This window comes from Saimiri boliviensis, chromosome 4 (assembly GCF_048565385.1).
Source record: "Saimiri boliviensis isolate mSaiBol1 chromosome 4, mSaiBol1.pri, whole genome shotgun sequence".
In the NCBI taxonomy this organism is placed as follows: Eukaryota; Metazoa; Chordata; class Mammalia; order Primates; family Cebidae; genus Saimiri; species Saimiri boliviensis.
This window is the reverse complement of record NC_133452.1, coordinates 152,484,646-152,507,404: the sequence shown is the minus strand read 5'-3', so window position 1 is coordinate 152,507,404 and position 22,759 is coordinate 152,484,646. Positions and strand designations below refer to the sequence as shown.

Genomic DNA, 22,759 nt, shown 5'->3' with positions numbered 1-22,759 from the left:
CACCCAGCAAGGCCTGCCTTCCTAGATTCTTCTTGGCTTCTCTGTGCACCATTCCCTCCTTCTGGGAATGGGACAGGACTTTTGTCTGGAATGGGTGTGGAGGTCTTATGACCAACAATCAAACAAGGTAAATCAGACAATTTCTGAATGGTCAGTTTTTACACAGAAAGGTGGAGGGAAAATTAGAGTGATATTCTTAGGTTTCATGCCTAGCTTTGGGGAAAAGGGGTTCTGGTTTGTATGAGTTGACGTGGGAAAGAGGGAATTCCAATTGCTATGACTAGCCTTGGGGGAGAATAGGACTGAGAGACAGGAGGACAGGAGAAGGTCAAAGAGAAACATTTGCTTCTGAGGATGCTTCTTATGTTGTTGTTGCTATCTCTTTGTTTGAAACAGAGTCTCTCTCTGTCACCCAGGCTGGAGTGCAGTGGCATGATCTTGGCTCACTGCAACCTCTGTCTCCCGGGCTCAAGCAATTCTCCTGCCTCAACCTCCTGAGTAGCTGAGATTACAGGAGTGTGCCACTATACCTAGCTAATTTTTATATTTTTGGTAGAGATGGGGTTTCACCATGTTGGCCAGGCTGGTCTCAAATTGCTGACCTCAGGTGATCTGCCCACCTCGGCCTCTCAAAGTGCTTGGATTACAGGTGTGAGCCACTGCACTCAGGCCTGAGGATGCTTCTGAGGCCCCTTCTGAGGCCTTCATTTTGGGGTATTGTTTTCTGAGCCCCAACAGTTGCTGTTATAAATTACTGAATCTTCCGATGTGAGCCACTTAGCATTGATAGTATCACAAGAGACAGTGGAGGGTAGTGGTTAAATGTGTAAATGCTAGAGTTTGCCTTGGTTCAAAGCCCACCTCTGTGAATTTAAGCAAGTTAGTTAAGCTCTTTGTGTCTCAGTATTTTCATTGATAAAATGAAGGTAATAATATAGGCATAATAATAGTGTCTTCTCCAGATGATCATTAGGAGGATTAAAGGAGCTAATATATGTATATAATAAATACTCAGCAGAATGCCTGGTATTACAGGGTGAGAACTTGATAACAGCTAACTGCCATTATTATTATTATTATTATTATTATTATTATTATATGGATTTTCAACTTTCAAAGAGCACAGCAGTGTTCACTGAGGGTTGAAATGAGACTAAGCGTCATTTACTCTTGCTTTGAAGAATCTGAGGGAGCTGTGTGCTCTTACAAGCCCTAATTCAGTTAATCAGCAAGTATTTGTAGACTGTGTGCAGTGTGTCCAGAACTGGTTGTTGCTTAAGAGTTCTTGGGTGATGAGAATTCAGACATTGCAGGTCAGACTAGTCCTCTATAACCACACCTCTGAGATCTTTGTCTCAGACCTTTGAAGACATCCTTAGTGTGATTCCAAGTGGAGTCAAGGCTCAGGCTAAGGAGGCAGAATCAAGTTGAGGACTTGTGGCATTTCCCCGACCTCCCTGTACAGCCCTGGGCCTTCTCTTGTCTCTTGCTTCTTATAAATGGGGGAGCAAGTCCCCCGTGTGGGGTCTTTACAGATCACCCCATAGGAATTATACTTGGAGAGCAGATGAAGTTGAAAGATGGAGGATGGCAAAGGCCATAAAGAGCACCCTGCCATGCGGGGCCACATCGGAGGAGCGCCAAGGGAGCTGACTCAATCAAGGCAGTGCGGAGTTGGGAGAGAGATGAGGAGAGAGAGAGAGGACTCATCGGCAAGCTCCTTTATTGGATGCCAGAGGGGAGTCCACAAGCAAAAAGTGTGAGAGGATTGCACTGGTGGTGTTGATGTCACTATGTCCCAGTCAGGGGAGCACAAGGAGGGGAACCTGTGGCCCAGCCTAGCCTTAGCACAATGATACATCTGGTCACCTGGACAAGGTGCCCACAGCCCGTTTGCAGGGATGTTGAGGCATCAGGAAATTCTAAAGTTTGAACAATTGACAATACAATGCCTCACCGTTGGCAGCCTTCTGTGTTGCAGAGATGCCAAGAGGGAGACAGGAGACTGAAGAGGTAATGATGGTAGTGCCCTCACCGTCTCGAGTCCCCCTAATTCAAGGTCCTTCAGTGCCCTAGTCTTCATCTAACCCTGGGGAAGCCTTATCAGTGGCAGGTAAAGCAGCCATGAGACAGAGGAGGCCATGAGAGGCCTTTCCTCCTTCAGCTGCCTTGCTCTTGAGCCTGGCTAAGACTGAGGAATAAGCGTGTGAGTCACGATGCTGTCTTCTGGTTGGCCTGTCACTCTGACTCCGTGAAGAAGGCAAGTCCAAAGGCAAGAACGTTTGTGCCTGGTCTCTGTGGGGTCATGTTGGCTTCTGGTGACCTTGCCCCAGGTGGGACCTTCCTTCCTCCAGGAACAGCACCTGCTGTGATGAGGACCTGCCACCTGGCTCCCTCCCCTCCTCTTCAGAAGGTGGAGGGGAGGAGGAGAAGGGATGCTTCTTGCTGCCCTTGTGAGAAAACTCAGCCTTGGGGCTCACCAGGGACAGAGACCTGTAGATTCCCATTCTCTGTAGGAGTTAGGGAAAAGGAAGGAATGGATTTAGGCTTTCACTTTCTGACTCAGAGGAAAAAAAAAAGGGAAGCCTTTTCAGAAATAGCATTCTTCTCACTCTTTTACACCTTCAGTTGCTTTCAATTTAAGTCAATTGGACAGAAAACGATCTAGCAAAACCTGCAGCTGAACACACCTGGGGTTCCTATTTATTTATTTATTTGTTTGTTTGCCTTTTCCCCACCTTCTCCCCCCTCCCCCAGCACCTTGTTCTTGAAACTTGTCTGGTTCAGCATTTCACCGGTTTGGTTAAGTATCTTGTAAGGAAATCATTTATAATAAAGCTGGTATGCTTGGGTTTATCATTTCTAAGTGTGGGTCAGGATTTAGTTCGCTATGTTAAACTCTCCATGCTGCATGTGATTTGTCAAGCTTTGTCAGGAACAAAAAGTTCCGGGATGTGCAAAGCAGGACTGCTTGGTTTCCATGGAGATACTTCTAGTTAGGCTATGGAAATCCTGAAAAGGCCAGAGGATGAGTGACAATACAAGGATTTAGCGGCTGATCTGAAGAGCCAGACTGAATTAATGAGATTTTTCACAGAGCGTTATTAGCAAGGCTAGCACCGTATGGCTCTTAGGCCCTCGTTTTCTCAGCTGCAGTCTTGGAAAACAGAAATGGAAAGATTTAATTGCTGTTTTTTAAACCCTTTAAGATTATTTTAACCTCTAACATTTTAAGGTTGTAATAAAAAATGGGGTTCTTTTTTCATCATTCAGTTACTGTTATTACTGTGTTTTTGGTGGCAGTTGCCCTCCATCTGCATGGAGATGGGAAATTCAATAGTACTTATTATATTGAGCAGTTAATTCCCACATACTGTGAACACATTACTGTTCAAAGTAGGTTATCTGGCATTTCATTTAGAGCTGAGGGAGAGATACCATGTCGCTGGCTTTATGTCTCCTAGGGCTATATTAATTATTTATTCCAGACTGCTGATGTCAACCGTTAACTCAGGCAGGTCAGAGTTTGTACATATATCTAACCAATGTCTGGCTTTTTGGAGTTTGGATGTGGATTTCTGGAAACTAGTGATCTGCGTGTTTTGTGAGTTTAATTCCACGAGCTGCCACTGCTGTGGTTAACACCGAAAGGAGAGGAGCTTAGGGAGGAATCTTCTCGGCCATCCTCAGGCAGCAGTTGCCTCCAAAGTTTGGGAAACACACGGTGAGAAGGCCTCCTTCTTTGCCCCTCTTCTCCCTTTTTGGGGGGGTTTGGATATGAGTCTCTCTTTGTCACTGAGGCTGAGTGCAGCGGCACTATCTTGGCTAATGGTAACTTCTGCCTCCCGGGCTCAAGTGATTCTCCTGCCTCAGCCTCTTGACTAGCTGGGACTACAGGCACGTGCCACCATGCCCGGCTATTTTTCTTTTCTTGTTTTTTTGTTTGTTTGTTTGTTTGTTTGTTTTTGTAGAGAAGGAGTTTCACCGTGTTGACCAGGCTGGTCTCAAACTCCTGGCCTCAAGCAATCCATCTGCCTCAGCCTCCCAAAGTGCTGGTGGCATTATAGGCATGAGCCACTGTGCCAGGCCTCTTCTCCCTTTCTTTGCAAGGATTAATATCAGAACTCCTAATTCCGGTTCTTTTTATTCTCCACAACTGTAGTGAACCTGGCTCTGAGCTTAGAAATTATGGGAGCGATTAGCTAGGTTGCCTTTTCATTTCCCACACGTTCCCTGTGCAAACTCTCCATAAAATGTCAGTATCTGCCACCTCCTGAAACGAGACGCGTGGTGTAGGGGAAGCAGCTTGCCAGGCGCTGCTCTTGCTTTCTGGTTTGCAGAAGGGCACATGCCCATATGCTTCTGCGAGATGTAAAACCATCGTGTTGCTGCTGAGTAATACACAACAAAAGCACATGCTGCTTGCATTCCCCAGATTCCTGTACAGTAGACTAATCCACTTAATCTCACTGTTAGCTTCCCCGGGCGGGAATTTCTCAGTCTCTTTTGATTTAGTGGTTTGTAAAATCTCTGATTAAGTGCCTCTACCCTCCTATTATTGTCTCTCTATTCCCTAAATGATTTTGTGGGGAAGAAACCAGGGAAGTTGAAACAGGGGTCAACACACCCTCATCCTTACCTACTCAGATTTTCTTGTATTATTGTTATTCTCTTAGTTTTATGCACTTTTTTCCCCCTTGACTGCTGACACACGACAGCATTTTACTTCTTAAATTATAAAATTTGCCCCTCTACTTTGCCAATTCTTGCTGGGTCCTCCCAGCTATGTTGATCCCAAGTTTATCTTGACATCTGAGAATCCACTACTCTGTGTGTCTTTAGAAGGGTGGTGATGCCAGCAAAGGTGATGGAAACAGAAAGACCTGGCCTTGAGACCTGGTCTTGGCATTTACAGCTGTGTGATAGTGGGCAAGTTGCTTCACCTTTCTGGTCCTAATTTCCTCATTAAAAGTGAAGATTAAATGCCATAGCATATAGCAAATTCCTAAGCGGGCCAGGTGCAGTGGCTTATGCCTGAAATTCCAGCACTTTGGGAGGTCAAGGTGGGAGGATCACTTGGGCTCAGGAGTTTGAGACCAGCCTTGGCAACATAGGGAGACCTCATCTCTACAAAAAAATAAAAATAAATGAGCCAGGCATGATGGTGCATGCCTGTATTCCTAGCTGCTCAGGAGGCTGAGGCAGGAAGATCGCTTGAGCCTGGAAAGTCAAAGCTGTGATGAGCTATGATCGTACCACTGCACTCTAGCCTGGGCAATAGAGCAAGATCCTGTCTTCAAAGCAAACATAAATTTTTTTTTTAAAAAAAGTGCCTACATGCCTGCACATAGTAGACAATCAACAAATTATGATAATAATAGCTTCCTGTAAGTGTGCATATTGTACACAGAGGTGATTTGACTTGGGACATTTTGCTAAGTCCTTTGGTGTTTTTCTTCCTGATGTCTGCTTAGATTAAGCTTCTTGAAGTTAACAACCCAAATTTTCTATTTATTTTGTAACTGTTCCCTGCATTTACTTTGCACTATTTTCTGCCTGATTCTCTGCCTCTTAAAAATGCCTACCACCATGATAACATTGCCCAAACTAACTCCGGTTCTACAAATAAAGCCTACACCCTCTCATCAGAGTGTAGCAGGTACAAATTGCGTTCTAGAATTTGGAAGTAGGAAATATGGCAGTTTATTATTTAAAAAAAAAAAAAAAGAAAGAAAAGAAATTACATGTGACTCTGAGCTTCCACTATGGAAGTGGGAAGGAAGGAAGGAAGGGAGGGAGTGAGGGAGGGAGGGGGGAGGGAGGGGGGAGAGAAGGAAGGAAGGAAATGAAGGAAGGAAGAAAGAAAAGAGGGAGGGAGGGAAGGAAGGAAGAAAGGAAGGAAGGAAGGAAGGAAGGAAGGAAGGAAGGACGGACATACCTGGAGATATTTGCAGTTGTTGGCAGTGACTTTTTAATTTACCATATGTGTCACTTCTTCCAATACTATCTTTATACTCGAATTATTGTCCTCTAGTGGGCTGTGTGTTCCCTTTCTTTAAGTCCCTCATACATAGCATGCTTTTACAAGTGTCTCAGACCAACTATGGTAGCCAGTCCATTAACTGCGAATCCCTACAAAGGTAACCAAAGACTCCACTTCCTCATTCAGTACCTCTGCTCCAGCACTAGATTGAGAAGGAAAGAACAATTAGAATCTACTGATCATTTCCTATATAACACATTTAAATGTGTTGCCTAGTTTAGAACCAGGCTGTAATCCCAGCTCTTCCATTCCAAGCTGCATGACCTCAGGTAAGACACTTAACCTCTACAAAATTTGCCTTACCTCACCTGTAAAAAGAAGGTGCTCTTTAAAAAAATCAATTAAAAAAAAGATTCTTGGGTACTATTAAGCTTGGCCCTTATCTTTATCCTCTCTTAACAGCCTAATTTTCTGACTCTGTAATTTTATTTTTTCCATTTTTTCTTCTCGGCTAGACAAGAAATAAAAGGAAAGCCAATCTTCAGATAAACTAATCAGTGTTAATGGACATTAATGATTTAAGGGGTTTACCTCTCAAAGGGATTTGAATTTTAATAGGTAAATTCCATTTCTTAGTTCAAAAAAGATTGAGTGTCTAGTGCCTGTCAGATTAACTTTAACCTAAAATTTCCCAAAATATGTACCATGAAAAAGGGTTCCACAGTCAACTAAATTTTTAAAATGCAATGCACCAACTTCTGCCTCTGCCCAAGATGAGATAAAAGGGCCTGAATTTATCCTCCTTTCTGAAACAATGACAGAAAAACACAAAATATAAGAAATAATGATTTTCAAGACTGCTGAACAGGCAACAAAAGGCAACAATTCAGACAGAGCATGAAAGGGAGTCTTATGAGTGCTCCAGCTTATTGCCTTAAGAGAACTTCTGGGCTCCAGTACAGGGAGGGGAAACCCAGGTAGAGCAGGAGAGATGGAACTGAGGATGTAGGAGATCACCATGGCCAGAGGTCATGGGACAGCATACAAAGAGAAAACCCCCTGGGTGTCTGCCAAGGTCCCCTATGGGTACACAACAGAATACAGACCAACAGGCATGTGAGGAAGCTACCCAAGAATGGGGCAAGAAAAAATATCTGAAAGAATAAGAGAATGTGCCTGACACATCCACAAAGCTGAGAATAGTGACTATTCCCACCAACCATACTGGAAAACTCAATTCACGAGGCAATGCTGTGCCTTTGTAGTGGAGAATAATTAGCCTCAGATAAAGCAGTTATGGGCCTGCCTAGCAAATCATAAAAGTTAACATCTGAAAGAATTAACTCATTTCCAATACATCCCAGAGAAAAGCTCAAGAATATTTATACAAGAATACTTAAACAAAAATGTTCAGACCCTCAACAAGGTAAAATCCACAATGTCTGGCATCAAAATAAAGATGATCAAGCATTCAAAGAATCATGACCCATAGTGAGGAGAATCATCAGTGAACTGAAGTCAATCCAGAACCAGCACAGATGTTAGTTAGAATTAGCAGACCAGAACAAACCAGTTGTCAGGACTTTATTCTATATGTTCAGATAGTGAAGTAGAGATATGGAAAATAGTTTGAAAGACCCAAATGAAACTTCTGGAGAAAAACTTTAGTGTCTGACATGACATAATAAATGGAATTGATGGCAGATTAGACATAGTAGAAGAAAAAATTAGTAAACTTGAAGATGTATAGTAAGAGAAAACATCCTAAATGAAGCACAGAAAAAAAAAAGACTCAATTGATAAAATTATCAGTGAGCTGTGGAAGAACTTTATGTAGCTCAATATGTGCATAATCAGAAAAATATTCAAAGGCATTCTGACTGATAATTTTTCAGAATGACTTTTCAAAACAGGATAAATACCAAATAAGCAAAAATACTAGAATAGCATGGCAAAACTGCAGAAATCAAAGACAAAGAGAAAAATCATAAAAGCAGCCAGAGAAGGACACATTACAAGAACAATGATAACATAAGCAATAGAAATAGAAGCCAGGCACACCTATAATCTCAGCACTTTGGGTGGCCAAGGCACATGGATCACTTGAGGCCAGGAGTTGGAGACCAGCATAGCTAACATGGCAAAACCCCATCTGTACTAAAAATACAAAAATTATCTGGGTATTGTGTTAGGCCCCTATAGTCCCAGCTACTCAGGAGGCTGAGGTGGAAGAATCACTTGAGCCCGGGAGGTAGAGGTTGCAGTGAGCCAAACTTGTGCCACTGCACTCCAGCCCAGGAGACAGAGTGAGACCTTGTCTCAAAAAAAAAAAGAAGAAATAAATAAAGAGAAGCCAGAAAAAACTGTCATTATTAAAGTGTTACATAGACAAATAAAGTAATTAAATGACTGCCCACCTAGAATTCTATACCTCAAAACAATATCCTTTAAGGTAAAGGCATAGTTTTTAAAAGTCTTCAGATAAACAAACACGTAGATAATTCATTGTTGGCAGAACCATGCAAATAAAATACTGAAGAGAGATCTTCAGACTGAAGGAAAATAATTCCAGAAGGAAACACTGTAAAGCAGATAAGGACTGAAGAGCACTGGGCAGGATAATTGTGCAGGTAAATCTATATCAACCTTATCTGATGAAAACAGAAATAAAAATGTCTTGTGTTTAAAATATACATGGAAGTAAAAAGCATGAAAGCAATAGCACAAAAGGCTGGAGGAAAGTAAATGAAGTGAGTATTCTAAATCCAGGAAGTGGTAAATATACAAAGTTGACATTGACTCTTAAGAAATTGAGTTTGCATATGGTAATCTCTAGGGCAACCACTAAGATAACAGTCCTAAAAGATACAAATAAAAAGCTAATAAACAGAAGAGGAATTATAAAACATAACAAATACTAAAGAAGGTTAGAAAGCAGAGAATAGGGACACAAAGGACATATGATGAAAACAAAGCATAATTGCATGTTAGATATGAACTTACATTTATCGGTAATTATTTTAAATGTAAATAGAACATATATTTCAATTAAAACAGAGGAAGTCAGACTGTATTTTAAAATAACTACGACTATATGCTACTTACATAGACACAATCTAAATGTCAGAAAACAGAAAGATTGAAAGTAAGAGAGACACCATATGACCACTAAACAAATGAAAGCTGGAAAAGCTCTACTATTAGTAGAAAAAGGAGACTTCAAGGCAAGAAATTCTACTAGAGATAAACATGAAATTTTTCTTAATGAGGCAGGCAAATTTAGTTAATAAAACAGGGTTAGTTCAACAAGAAGATATAATGATGCTGAAGTTGTACACACAGCTTCATATAGCATATAATTTTACAATATGTAAGTAAAAAGTTGACAGAATCAAAAGGAAAATAAGACAAATATACAAATACACTAGAAGATCTTACTAGTTTTCTCCCAGTAATCAAGCAAACAATTAAATATAGAATATTTAAATACTTTTAACAAGCTCGATCTAATTGACATGTATTAAAATTGTGCCCCCAAAGTGCTGAATATAAAGGCATTTTAAATGCCCAAGGAATATGCTACTAAACAGAATTGATTCTGAGCCATAAAGTGAGTCCCAACAGATTTGTTAAGCATAGAAACCAGACAGAGTATATTCTCTAAGCACTGTAGAATTAAGCTAGAAACCAGTAACAAAATCCTGCCTAGAGAATCACCAAGTGTTTGAAAAGTAAGCAGTGAACTTCTATGTAACTGAAGGGTAGGAAAAGAATTCATACTAGAAATTAGAAAATACTTTGAGCCAAAGAAAAATGAAAATATTATATATCATGAAATACTGTATATACTATATATAAGAACTTGTAGGCCAGGCACAGTGGCTCAGGCCTGTAATCCCAGCACCTTGGAAGGCCAAAGTGAATGAATCACCCGAGCTCAGGAGCTCAAGAGCAGTCTAGCCAACATGGTGAAACCCTGTCTCTACAAAAATTAGTGGGGTGTGGTGGCTAGCACCTGTAATCTCAGCTATTTGGGAGGCTGAGGCAGGAGAATCATTTGAACTCAGGAGGTGGAGGTTGCAGTGAGCCAAGAGATCATGCCACTATACTCCAGCCTGGGCAACAGTGAGTCTCCATCTCAAAGAAAACAAGCAAACAAAACAACTTGGGTTATGTTGCTAAAATAGTGCCAAGATGGGAATTTTTTTTTGTTTTAAATGCATATATGGAAAAAGAAGAAAAGTTGAGATTAATTATTTAAGCCTCTATTTCAAGAAACGAGAAGAAAAAATTCAAAGAAAATTGAAGAACTGTAATAATAAAGTTAAGAGCAGAAATCAATGAAATAAAAAACAAGAATAGACAAAATCAACAAAACAAAAAGTTTCTTTTTTAAAAGATTGATAAACTTAAAAAAAGATTAATGAAGTTGACAAACTCTAAACAAGCCTAATCAAGGAAAAAAACCTACAGATTCTCAGTATAAGGAATGAAAAATGGGAAGTCACTACAATTTCAACAGATATTTAAAATAAGTTGTGGAGAGATTTAGAAGTAGAAAAATTCTTTGAAAAATGCAACTTACAAAATAGACACAGGGAGAAATAGAAAAATATGAGCAATCTTATTTATCTTTAAGATTGAATTTAAAATAAAAAAACTCACTTCAATGATAAATCCAGGTCCAGATAACTTCAACATGAAGTCATCCTTTTAATAAAGAAATAACACCAATTCATCTGAAATATAGATATAGAGAAAACACTTTCTATCTCATTTCATGAGACTAGCATAACCTTGACAAGGATACTACTAGAAAAAAAATTACAACATGATCTCTGTCATAAATAGGTACAAAAATTCTAACAAAAATATAATAGCAAACTGAACATTTCATGTATAAAAAGATGGTGTATAATGACCAAATTGTCTTTATTCAAAGTGTGCAAGATTGGGTTAACATTCCAAAATCAGTTAGTGAAACTCTCCACATTAACAACAGATGAAGGCAAAAAAATCATATCATCATCTCCCTAGATGCATTAAAATTCTTTGATAAAATTCAACACTAATTCATGATGAAAACTCTCAGCAAATTTGGAATCAAAAGAACTTTAAGCTAACAAAGAATATATGCAAAACACCCATGGCAAGCATCATACTTAACAGTAGTGTATTGAAATATTTTCACTTGATTTTGGGAAAAAGATGAGGATTTCAGCTATCATTATTTCTATATGACATTTTACTGCATATAGAAATAATGTAGGGTGTACTGCAATAAAGAATGAAAAAACATTAGAGTTATAAGGACTGGAGAAAAGTCTTTAAAAATTATTACTGTATACAGAAAGCATGCTTATATATGTAGAATGTCAAAAATAATGTACTGATAAACTATGATATTTAATAAGTGGGTTTACCAAAGCCATTGGATACAAGGTTAGGATACAAAAAAAAAATTGTGTTCTTAGATTAGAAAAAATAATTAGAAAACAAAACTTTAAGATGATGCCCTTTAACCTATAAATGTTTTTCCAAGACTGCTACCCCTCTAGAAAGCTTTACTAAGAGAAATTAAAGAAGATGTAAATAAATGGAGGGATATACCATGTTCATAGATTAGAAGATTCAGGCTTGATAAAGGTGTCATCTTCTCTCTCAGATTAATCTGTGTAGTCAATGTAATCCCAATAAAAATGTAAGCAGGTTTTTTTTTTAATGTGTAGAAATTTACAATCTCATTATAAAATTTATATGGAAATGCTAAGGACAAAAAGTGTCCAAGACAAACTTAAAGAAATACAAAGTTGAAATAATATACTAGCCAGGCACAGGGGCTCATGCCTGTAATCCCAACATTTTGGAAGGCCAAAGCAGGCAGATCACCAGAGGTCAGTTTGAGACCAGCCTGACCAACATGGGGACATCCCATCTCTACTAAAAATACAAAAATTAGGACCCGTGCAGTGGTTTACACCTGTAATATCAGCACTTTAGGAAGTTGAGGTGGGCAGATCATATGGTCAAGAGATTGAGACAATCCTGGTCAACATGGTGAAATCCCATCTCTACTAAAATTTATACAAAAAGTAGCTGGGAGTGGTGGCACGTGCCTGTAGTCCCAGCTACTCGAGAGGCTGAGACAGGAGAATCACTTGAACCTGGGAGGTTGTAGTGAGCCCAGATGGTGCCACTGCACTCCAGCCTGGGTGACAGAGTGAGATTCTGTCTCAAAAAAGAAAAGAAAAGAAAAGATATAAAGTACTAGATATTAGGAAATATCATAAAGCCACATTAATTTAAAACAGTGTGATGATCTTTGTGGCTAGTAGACTTTTGGAACAGTCAAAAAATCTGAACATATACATTAAATCGCCTGATTTACAGCAAAGCTGACACTGCAGTGAAGCAATTATCAGAAAGTTCTGACATGCTGGTAATGTCCTATATTTTTATCTGGGTAGGAAGTCCATGGGTGTGTTCACTTTGTTGAAGTTCATTTAATAAAGAAAAGTTCAAAAGCTAATTCAGGTATTTTGCTTATGGGACTAATTTTTATGGTTGGTAGAATGGTTAAAAAGGTTGATGTGACCCAACTATTTACTCCACATTCTTCTGCATGTAAAATGATGCTAATCTGAGACTGTAGCTGAGACATTTAAACCTTACTGTTGTGTATGGCTCTGTTTAAACTGCCTTGCTCCATCTCCTTCAGTTGTACGCTAGGCAAGTTTTTGCATTAATTTGGGTCCCTAGCATCCTGTAGCCCGGCTCATGCTTGAGGCTACCAGCTCACACTACTAAAGGACAGCATGAAGGCCAGCTTAGAACTGTCTCCTCTTTCTTATATAAATCTGCAGTGGGAAAGGACTACCTTTCTCAACACAAACCTTTCTATTGAGAGTAAAAGGGTAACCCCCCCAGCCCAGGTTACAGGTTCCAGTGGCAACTGGCTCCAAATTATGATAAAAGAACTAATCTTTGTTGTGTGCATCCAATGCTCCAGGAATTATTCCAAGTACTTTGAATATATTGACTTATTTAATAACAAAACAATTCTGTGAGGTATTATTTGCCCCATGTTTCAGGTGAGGGACTAGAGATATGGAGCAATAAGGAATCTGTCAAAGATTACACAGCTAGAAGCAGTGAAGCCGAGCAGTAGGGCTCTTTCTAGAGCTCTTTGTTATAGGACCAACAGGTTCATATGCCCACTGCCCAGTAACAGATCCATTATACTGAGACAGCAGAGTTTGCAGCAGAGAAATAGTTTAATTATTGCAGGGTATTGTGTGAGGAGATGGGAGGAGACTCCCAAATCTGTGTCCCTGAGGAGTTCTGGGCTGAGGCTTTTAAGGGGACTTGTGGAAGGTGAAGGGTTGGAAAACTGAGGTTGTTGATTGGTTGGGGCAAGGAGGAGGAAATTATCAGGATTTGGAAACTGCATTTGTTGGTGGGTTAGCTCCTTGTGGGTCCTTCAGACCTGTTGAGTCAGTTATTCCATCAGTTTGCATGACCTGAAGGAATATCTCAAAGGGAAAACTTAATGTTTCGTAATGTTCAAGTTGTTATCTAAAGAGCTAGCTGTTCAGGAGAACTATAGTCTAAGGTCTATGTGATTCTAGAACCATAGGCACCAAGCAGCTTTGAGGAAGCAGAGTAGAGAATAAGTTCACTTAATGATTAATGTGGAACATGCTGCAAGCTTGGTTTATTTTTTTTTCTCCCCTCCCTTCTTCTCTAATTAATTTTATAAAGTTTATAGGGACAGTTTCACCTTGCTCTTTCCAAATACACCATATAATACACAAACAATAAATGTCATGCTACACACAAACTTTGTTTCTTCAGTTTCAGAAGATCTAGAAGACTTGCTGCCTGTAGATATTTCTCTACAGAACCCAGCTCTTTGTGAGAGGCTGGCTGTGCAGCAGAAGGAAGCCCGTGAGATTCAGAACGGCAGGCTCAGCCAGGAGTAGCATGTCTTCTATGTCTCTTGACTCTTCCTGGTGGTGGCTGCTGCGTAGCAGAGTTGTAGATTTTGTTTGATTGTAAAAAGTAAAAAGTATTACAGAGAAATGTGATCATCAGCAAGTTAAGATTGGAGCAACAATGACCAACATTTTAAACACACACACACACACACATACACACAGAGGCATATGCACACACACACAGAGCTTTTCTTAGCACCCGACATTCTTCCTGCTCTCACCCTGTTCCTTGCTTCAGAACCACCATTTTCTGAGCTCTCAGCAGTAAACTTAATAAAGATTGATATCAATGACAAATTCTGTCAACTTCCATGCTGCAAAACTTAGTCACTGTGCAAAATGGACCAAGGAAAATAAATAATCCGAGGAATGATGGAGTGCGTAAATATTGGTGTGGACACTGGGCGCAGGGAAGTTGGATGAAGCAAAGCAGAGCTTAGTGATGGCTCGTTCCCGCACCCTGGTTGAATGCAGAAAGGTCTTTTCATGGTGATTTTAATCCCCTGGCATTATTTTCTGGGTGGGAGTGTATGTTGTAGGTGAAATTGTAAATTCTTAGATTCCAAAAAACCATTCTAGAAAGGACATATTTTTTAATGTGCCTTCAGTAAAAAATTACTATTACAAAAATAGTGTTGTATATAAAAAATGTAAAAATACATATAGGAAAAGTGGAATAATAAAGAATACCCATAATTCTGTCACCCAAAATACTATACTACTGGTGAGCATTTTCCAGACTTTTTCCATGCCTACGTACACATTTCCTAATTTCTAAGATTCAAATTTTCTGAAGTTTAGTATTTTTGGAGTCAGTTTAAATATGTGAATACATATAATATGACAGTATTTCCTTTTGCCTGAAAAAACTGTTATTAAGCTAATAGTGTTTTGTACAAGTAATGACATTTTAAAATTGAGGAAATATATGGGTGTTATATATTTGTAAAAATATTATATTATGCACACACAATGTTTTCCATTTTTACTATGATAAAGTATACATAAATGGCAATACACATAATGGTAAACATAATTTTTACCATTTTAACAATTGTTTTTTTGAGACAGGGTCTTGCTGTGTCATCCAGGTTAAAGTGCAGTGGCGTGATTTCAACTCACTGCAGCCTTGGCCTCCCAAGCTCAAATGATTCATTCACCTCAGCCTCCTGAGTAGCTGAGACTACAGGAATATGCCCCCATATCAGGCTAATTTTTGTATATTTTATAGAGATGGGGTTTTGCCATGTTGCCCAGGCTGGTCTCAAACTCCTGGACTTGAGCAATCTGCCTGCCTTGGCTTCCCAAAGTACTGGGATTACAGACGTGAGCCACCATGCCCCGCCCATTTTAACCATTTTTAAGCGTGCAATTAAGTGGCATTAAGTACATTCACACAGTCACATAACCATCGCCACCATCTATTTCTAGGAGTTTTTTATCATCCCAAGCAGAAACTCTGTGCCCCTTAAACAGCAAGTTCCCATTCTTCGCTCCATCCAGCTCTTGGTAACTTCTATTCTACTTTTGTCTCTATGAATCGAATGATTCCTCACATAAGTGGAGTTATACAATATTTGTCTTTTTGTGTCTAGTTTATTTCACTCAGCATGATGTCTTCAAGGTTAATCCATGTTGTAATGTAGCAAAATTCCATTTTTTTTTTAAGGCAAATATGTCACATTTTGTTTATTCAATCATTTGTTGATGGACACGAGATGTTTTCACCTTTTGGCTGTTCTGGGTAATGCTGGTATAAATGCTGGTGTACAAGAATCACTTTGAGGCCCTGCTTTCAATTTTGGGGGGTATATACCTAGAAGTGGAATTGCTGGATCCTGGATCCAGTAGTGATTGTGTGTTTAACTTTTTGAGGAACTGCATACTTTTCCCACGTGGCTGCCTCATTTTACATTCTCATCAGCAATGCACTAGGGTTCCAAGCTTTCCACAGCCTCAACAGTGCTTGCTATTTTTCCTCTTTTTTTTTTTTTTTTTTTTTTTTAACACCTATGATGCCATGAATCCATAGGAAATGGGTTCCAGCAGCTCAGGCTCCTTCCCATTGGCTCTCACACAGTGTGCTTCTCTGGGTGGAGTAGGCCGGTGCTTCAGTTGAACCCAGGTACCTTTCTCTTTGTCTTCTTTCTTTTTCTGATCATTTTCCTTCATGCGTTTCAGAAAGCTATCTCGGCTCTTAGAGTGCTTGATGTGCTCAATACGCACATTAATTCTCTTGGCAACAATCTTGCCCTTAACTTGTTTGTTTACAACAATGCCAACAGCATGCTGGGTAACATTGTAGACTCTTCCAGTTTTGCCATGATAACATTTGTGGGGCATTCCTTTTTGAACAGTATCCATTCCCTTGATGTCTACAATATCATTTTTCTTATAGATTCACATATATATGGCCAAAGGAACAATTCCATGTTTTCTAAAAGGCCTAGAGAACATGTATCGAGTGCCTCTCCTCTTTCCCTTTGTGTTCATCATTTTGGCAAATCACTGAAAGATGGTCGTTCTGGCCAAAAGCCTATTTTCTTTTTTTGATAGTAGCCATTCTATGCTGAATGTGAGGTGGCTGTACGTACTATATGGAACCTGCTTTTCCCGGTTAATGACACATCCTGAATATCTTTCCATGTCAGGCAATAGTCTTCTACAATTCATATGAATTACCATTTTAGGGGCTGTATATCATTCAGTTGTATGTATGAAAATGTGTACTTTCCAAAATAATCCTCTAATTGTTAAATATTTAGGTTGCTTCCATTTTTTTTCCTATTAAAAATGATGATGAAATAAATATTTCATGGCTATTTTTTGCACACATTCTTAGCTATTTCAATGGTATAAATTTACAAATATGCTACTGTTGAGTCAGATATGAATGTGTGAGGCTTTTAATTCATAATTCTAAATTGCCTCTACTTAGTTTGAAATGGAAAAAGTCAAGAGCCCTTCAGTGAAGAACCACCCACACTGCCACTGCCAACCCCAAGATTTAACTGGAAAATATTTACACTTATGAGAAAATGAGAAACTGGTATGAGAATTTGGTCAATAATATAAAATCTGTATCATTCAGCTCTTTTGCCAGATGGCTTGACAATTTTGGAAAGATGAAATTCTATCTAATTTTCATCTTGGGTCTGGGGGAAAACTTTTTTTCAGAGAAGTATGATTACTTTCTTTCTAACCTGATTTTTTATATCTCATCTGCCATTCTTGCTCAGGATGTGGTAGGAAAATGAAAAGAAAATAGAGTAACAGTAGACGCTCCACCAGAGAGTTCCTCTAGCCATTACTTGTACTTGAATTTCTAGAGAATTTGTATGCAATGTCTACAGAAAAAAATAAAAAGGATTTTTCAATTGGTATGTCTGGATTAGTGCATGCAGTGTGCCAAATCTCTGCAGTAGCAATTCTCTGGAGAGTTTTCTTCCCTCTGAAAAACTGGGTGATTTTACCAAAAGTATCCCATTTCATCCTCAATGCTTTTTAGGACAGCTGCTGCATCACTGACTTGGCAGCAGGTATGTGAGCAGACATCCCAGGCAATTAGAGTGACCTACTGAGTCACCTCAGTAACAACCATGGCTCAATCATGTGGCCCCCAAATCAGTGCCTCTCAGACTTAGTTGTGCATCAGATTCATTGAGGGCTGTTAAGACACAGATTGCTGGGCCCCACACCCAGAGGTTCTGATCCAATAGGAGTGGGGAGGGCCTGAGAATATGCATTTCTAACTTCCAAGATGCTGCAGGTTAAGGGGCTGCGCTGTGAGAACCACTGCCTTCCATGAGAAGGCTGTGCACCCTCCTCCTTCCAAATAGCTTTGGATAATTATTTAGGTGAGTGATTAAGAGCAATGAAGCTAAAAGATAAATGAAATAATTATATAAATTGTGATAATCATGATAAAAAGCTTGCCATACAAGTGTTACAGGATCTTTGGGGTGTCACTTTTCTGGCCAGAAACCTCTGAGGCTGATGGCACCTTTGCCTGAGTTTTGCTCTGGGCCCACTGGGTTTGTTCTGCCCACTCGTCCTGACGGGCTGCACTCAGCTTATGCTACTGGCCTGGATCCCATGCCTGCCAAGGAAGACTGTGTGGAGTGGCAAGGGGTGTGTGAGCAAGTGTGGGGTCTAGCCACTGTGCAGTTGGACATACCAGCTGCTGCAGCAGGGCAGGCAGCTCCAGGTCCCAGCATGGGTGACGGCTCTCTGCAGAGCTGCAATTGGACCATGTGCATCACAAGCAGCTTTCAGGGTTGGCACCTGGAAACACAGTGGCACCCAGAAGTTTGGAGATACCAGGAACTGTGTGGCCCCAAAGAGGAGGTCACAGCCCAGCTCAGGCAGCTCCCAGGTCTGGGATCCCCAAAGGGCCACAGTTTTTCTTTCCTTCTCTTGGTCCACAATGTGAAAAGCAAGGTGTATGTCTCAGCCCTGTTAGTGTGGCAGCTCTTTTAGCCTTGCCATTCAATGGGTCCCAAATTCTTGTCCTGCGACCGGGAAGAATGAGGTATGCAGACAAGTGGAGGGTGAGCACAATGAAGAGGAGCTTTATTGAATGATAGAGCAGCTCAGAGGAAACCCACAGGGGATAGCTCCTTTCCACAGCCAGGGTGTCCCAGTGAGTGTTCAGCTCCTAGCAGAGAGGGTAGCTCCTCTCTGCTAGGCAAGTTGTCCTGAAAAATGTTCAGCTATCAGCATAGAGGGTAGCTCCTCTCTGTCACTGGTCCTCCCATTGTCTACAGCTCTCAACAGAGGAGAAGAGTGGGTGGCTCCTCCCTGAAGGCAGGTCATCCCAGTGTTATCTTTCTGTGTTCTCTGTAGCTAGTCATCCAGACATCTGCAGCTTTCAGCAGAGAGGAGGCCCTGGAGTAGGTAGCTCCTCTCTGCAGCTGATTGTCCCAATGTCTGCTCAGCTCTGGCTGAGCCCAGGGCTTTATGGGCCTCAGAGGGGAGGAATTACATGCCAAATGGTCCACAGTGGCCATAGGTGGGCCGAGAAAAGGCACCACAAGTTCCCATTCTGGTCTGCTAGACTGGCAGCCCAGCCCCCAGCCTACAGGCCCTTCCTGGCCTGAAGGCAGGGCCTCATCAGGGACCCACCCTCTTCTGCCCAGGATCCTGTCTGCCTCCTGCTGCCCTCCATGGTGCCCAGGTTGCTCTTGCTGAGGGGCACCTGTAGGCCAGTGCCAGGCTGTCCTCAGACCCACCTTGGCCTTTCTCCTGTGCTTTTTGGCACCCAAAGTCCAGAGGGGGCCAAGGCGACAGGGGGCTGGTGTGTCAGTTCTACCGTGAGTTTGTGCACTTCTGGCTGGGCTGCAACAACACCTAGGCTTGGCCCCACATTGCTCCAAGATTGGAGCAGGTGTTGACAAGAGAAGCCAGGCAACAGAAGTAGGCACTTCCAAGCCTGCAAGGGTGCGAGGGGGTGGTTCTTTCCAGGCCCCAGGGGCACAGGGAGATGGGTCCAGAGCCCTGACTTGGGCAGCTGCAATAGCACCCAGGAGGCTTGGGATCCTGCCTGCTCTGTGGAGCAGGAGGCCCAGGTCTACAGCCACAACTTGGGTGGCTACAGCTGCACCCAGGAGGGCAGGCTTTGAGCATAGGGATGCCTGGGTTATGGCTTGGGAGGCTGCAGTGGCACCTGGGAAGCTCCCACCCCAATTTGGAAGGCTCCCACCAGTTCCACAGAACATGCAGCCCCTGCTGCACCTTCCTGCTGCAGCTAGTATGATTTCAGCGGCTGCTCCAGACTTCCCACTGCTGCCATCACAAGGGCTACAACTATGTTTCATTCATGGGATTTATTTTTTTTCCTAAGGAATTACTGGGGTTCTGTTTCTTAGAATTGGTATCAATAGACAACAAGCTTATCTGGACAGGAATAGAGGCGGTAACCTAGATCACATAGCAACTCTGACCATTACAATTTTCACTGTGCTTACTTCGGTGGCTTCAGTGACTTATATTTATATGATATGCATAAAACAGCACTGGTAGATGGCTTAAGATCTTTTTAAAGCTGCATATTGTAAGTTCCCAAATAAGATATATATTGTCTTTGAGGCAAGGAGCGTATTTCCTATCACTTCAGGGCACTTGGCATCTAATCAGTGTTCAATGTCTGTTATTAATCAACTCAAGATAAGGGAGTCAATCTACAAGGCTCACCAGAACCGTTAAAATATGTGACAAGGAAATAGGAAGGTATAGGAGGTGGGATAAAACTGCACCTCACAAGATTAAACGGACCCAAGAACAGGGCTAAAAGGGATTTTGATGATTAACAAAATTTATGAGCTTGTTTATGGGATGTCCACTTACTCAACCACAGAGCCAGTTGAAACCAGCCAGAACCAATATGGCTGGCTTGAGCTTGTGTGAAGGAGATTAGCTTGCTGGCTGGGTAACCTCTAACATTGCAGCCCAAATTTTCAACACATGTTTCATACCAATCCCCAACCTCTGAATTTACACATGTGACCTATGAAAATAATTGCATGCCCAAGAGAATTTCCTAACTTCTCTTTTCTTTCCCTCAGTCCTTAACCACCCCCAAAATCCTCCTCCTAAAATGGCTGCCCTTAAATATACTACTTGTGAGCTGAGATGAGGAGATAGATTTGAACCCACCTCCTATCTTCTTGTTTGGCTGCCCTGCAATAACCCTTTCTTTCTACAAACATTCAGCACTTCATTGTTTCGCTTTCTACCCCCATGCCCTCAGACAAGCAGGATGGTGAAACAGATCCACTTGGGTTCTGCAACAGTGGTAGACGATTACATGCCCTTGCATGATCCCTTCTACATTGATACAGGACGTGGCCATGAAACTTGCTCTGGCCAATGGAACAGCAGCAAGTGTGACTGAACAGAAGCTGGATAAGCATTTGCACATTGGGGCTTGTCCTTTTAAAATGCTTCCTCTTAGAAGCCATCTGCCATTCTATAAAGAAGTTTGGGCTAGATCACTGAATGATGAGCAACCACGTAGAGAAAGACGCCCCACAGAATAAGAGGCTTTCAAGGATGTGTAAGCCCCAGTGAACTTCCAGGTAAACACATCTGGACCTGAGCTATTGCACTTTGGTGCTGAAGAACTGCCAGCTGAGCCATGTCAACAACCAACTTTTAAATAATGAGAGGAGATTGTTACCAAGTAATAGGCAACTGAAACATGAAGAATGCAAAAGCGGAATATATTAAAATCTAGAAAATAATTCAATAATCACATATGAGATACCTCTGAAGAAATTTCTGCTTTTGTGGTACTGTGGGATAATCCAATGTTGAAATCCGAGAATAAACATTCAAACTAAATGTCAAGAAAATTTTACTCGTTTATTAATTCCCTCAACAGTCTTTTGTTGACTTTGTGTTATGTGCCAGGCTCTGTGTGAATAGAGAAGACAGGGAATGGGAGATTGACAAGGGAGCTCATCTCGCTCCCAGTGTAGTGTGCTAACTGTTGTAAAGGACTGCTCGGGGGAGTACAGTGTGGCGGCAGCAGGGGGTGGGGGGGGGGGGCGCGGGGGCAGTGGCCGGGGGAGGAAGGGCAGGACTGAGGGAGCTTCCCAGAAAAATGTGGCCCCAGAGGGAAAGGTTCTGCTGGCTAATGACTTTTATGGAACCCTGACTTGGGGTGATTTAATTCCAGGTATATTTATGAAACTTAGGATTTAAAAAAAGACAAATGGAGAGTTAGATAAGGAGAGACAGCATTTCTTATTTATTTAAAGATTCCAAATACAACTCTTCATAAGATATGAATGATCCATCTTGGCTCCCTTAAAGCACATCCTGGACACATGGCCAAGAAACTGCTTCCTTCAATCACCAGGACAGAGTGCCTCGGGTAACAATGTTCTGCACCTTCCCCACCCCTCCTCCACCACGCCCACCCTCACACATGCTCCTCCCTGCCCCTGACGCTGACAACCTAGGAACTGGAGAAAAGGCTGGCATGTGTGGGAGCCACCCTCAGAGAAGCTGTCCCAAAAGAGAGGTGCTAACTAGGTGAAGACATATGACTCTCTGAGCACTATTTCTTAATTCTAATGGAGGGAGACTGTGGCATGGAGCCAGGAAACAGAAAAGGCATGAAAAGAAGAACTAATTTGGAGCTGGCGGGGTGAGTGTTTTCTGGCTTATTTAAAAACATAGATATAGAATTCAAGCAGGGAAGAGGAATCTGACTACCAGATGGAGCTGCTGAGACAGGATGTCAACAATGGAGTCAACAATGCCCAGGCATGAAGAGAGAGATTTCTGACACTGGGAAAGCTGTATAAAGAATGCTGCTTGGTGGATTGAGTGGGTTCATCAGTTAAACTGAGTATCAGATTAAGATCCCATGGAGGCAGAGGTTGAGGTTACTGACTTGGCCCTATATTAAAGAAAAATCGTAATCCAGGCCTTCAAAGACCTTCCAGGCTACAAGGGAAAAAGTCAAACACATGGCTAATGAGCATGCATAAGGATCTTCACTGAGCACAGACTTTGGAATGTCTATGACGTAGCAAGCACTGGGCTGGACACCACAGGCCCATTAAGGTATATGCCAGAGTCCCTTCCCTCATGGAGCATCCCTTCTAATTGCTACTTAAACATGGCAAGCTTATGGAGGTGTGCCAGGACAGGGGCAGTCAGAAGGGTGGCGTGGTATCCTGGGAAGCGTCCAGACCACCTTGCTTTGAGTGCCTCTCAGTCACTCTCCTGCTCTGTGATATTTGGGAAGTCCTTAAACATCTCTGAGCCT

The 22,759-nt window shown here is 41.5% G+C and overlaps 1 pseudogene; it reads right to left on the bottom strand.

The window, feature by feature from the left end:
• Positions 1-15,990: 15,990 nt before the first annotated feature.
• Positions 15,991-16,476, bottom strand: LOC141584209 (large ribosomal subunit protein eL21-like; annotated as a pseudogene).
• Positions 16,477-22,759: the final 6,283 nt, after the last annotated feature.